Raw genomic sequence first — 1,915 nt, 5'->3', positions numbered from 1 at the left:
AAAATTTTCACCTCTTATTTGTAAATAATTAAAGGATATTAAATTACTTTTCATTAATTATCCAGAAATTAAGGGATAAAATGCAAAACAAAATGTCATATTCTAGGCAGACCTTGACTCTCTTGGGCTCCCTGGTGACTGCAATTGTAGGATTTTTTTTCATATCTCTCAAGCCTTTCCTAAAAAGGCTAAAATTGTCTTTGTATTCCAAAGAAGCCAGAGATGGTATTTTGTCAGGTAGGAACCTGTTGGCCTGAATCAATAGGAAAAACAACCATCTACTCTTGGCCATCTTTCGACCTGGAGAAGAACAAAACCATGTGAGAACAAGGAAAATTTGTTGTTGAGATCATAGAATCCACTTTGCATGCTGAAACAAAATTTTGAATCAAGGCATTTCTTCACTAACATGGAAAGGACTTAGCACTACACAAGAATATCAATTAGGCTAGAAGGCTACTGATGGTAAGTGTTAACACCCGATGTATAGCATGATATCAATTATAAAATAAGGCTCTCATTATTATTGCTTCTCCAGCCCTCAAACATATTATAACAAATGTACTCACTGTCTTTTTATCCACTTAGATGAGTTCTCTAAGGGTAAGAGTCCCTGCCTATTTTATGTACCAAGAACCTCAGCATCTAACACAGCACCTGACATACAATAGGTTGCTTCCTTCCTGATGAATGTTGAACAAACAAAATTAATAATTATCTATGAATAATTCCATTATGTAATTAAATGATATTCTTAAAATGGACAAATGATACCAAAAGCCCTTCTTGGGGACACTTAGTTGGAGTGAGGGGATAAGAAATACTTATGCAGCATGCAGTCAAGGGTACTGTCTGGTCTTTGGGTTTTGTTTGCATCCTTAGCAGAGGAAGTCCTGTATGGTCTTAAGGCCCAACAGTGGGAAACAGATACCCAAAATGGTTGAGAGGGAAAGTTTCTATGAAAAATAGGAAATATTACATGCAGTTAAAAGTAAGGCAGACAGGGGCCGGCCCGGTGGTGCACTGGATAGTGCGCCGCTTGGGAAGCGCGGCAGTGCTCCCGCCCGAGGGTTCGGATCCCACATACAGACCGGTTCCCGCTCACTGGCTGAGCGAGGCGCGGGAGCAACACCGAGGGTTGCGATCCCGTTGCCGGTCCCCGGTCCGGTACGGGGGCAACACTGAGGGTTGCGATCCATTGCCGGACACGGAAAAAAGACAAAAAGACAAAAAAAAAAAAAAAAGTAAGGCAGACAAATGGGTTTGAATCCTGACTTTGCTACTTATCAGTTTAGTGAACTTGGGGGAGTAAATTCAACCTCTTTGTGTCTCATTTTCTTTTCTATTTATTTAGTTATTCATTATTGAAACATAGTTGATTGTACATATTTGCTGGGTACAGAGTTGAATATTAATACCAGTGTGCAATATGTGATGGGTCCAGTGATTACTAAACAGGTTGATAAACAGCTTGGCCCCCCTGTGCTTTGTGACTGGGGTGGGGGCTTCTCCATCTGGTCCAGTGATTACTAAACAGGTTGATAAACAGCTTGGCCCCCCTGTGCTTTGTGACTGGGGTGGGGGCTTCTCCATCTGGTCCAGTGATTACTAAACAGGTTGATAAACAGCTTGGCCCCCCTGTGCTTTGTGACTGGGGTGGGGGCTTCTCCATCTGGTCCAGTGATTACTAAACAGGTTGATAAACAGCTTGGCCCCCCTGTGCTTTGTGACTGGGGTGGGGGCTTCTCCATCTGGTCCAGTGATTACTAAACAGGTTGATAAACAGCTTGGCCCCCCTGTGCTTTGTGACTGGGGTGGGGGCTTCTCCATCTGGTCCAGTGATTACTAAACAGGTTGATAAACAGCTTGGCCCCCCTGTGCTTTGTGACTGGGGTGGGGGCTTCTCCATCTTAGC

Source organism: Galeopterus variegatus, unplaced genomic scaffold, assembly GCF_000696425.1.
Source record: "Galeopterus variegatus unplaced genomic scaffold, G_variegatus-3.0.2 Scaffold1342, whole genome shotgun sequence".
Lineage (NCBI taxonomy): Eukaryota > Metazoa > Chordata > Mammalia > Dermoptera > Cynocephalidae > Galeopterus > Galeopterus variegatus.
This window is presented reverse-complemented; position numbering follows the sequence as displayed.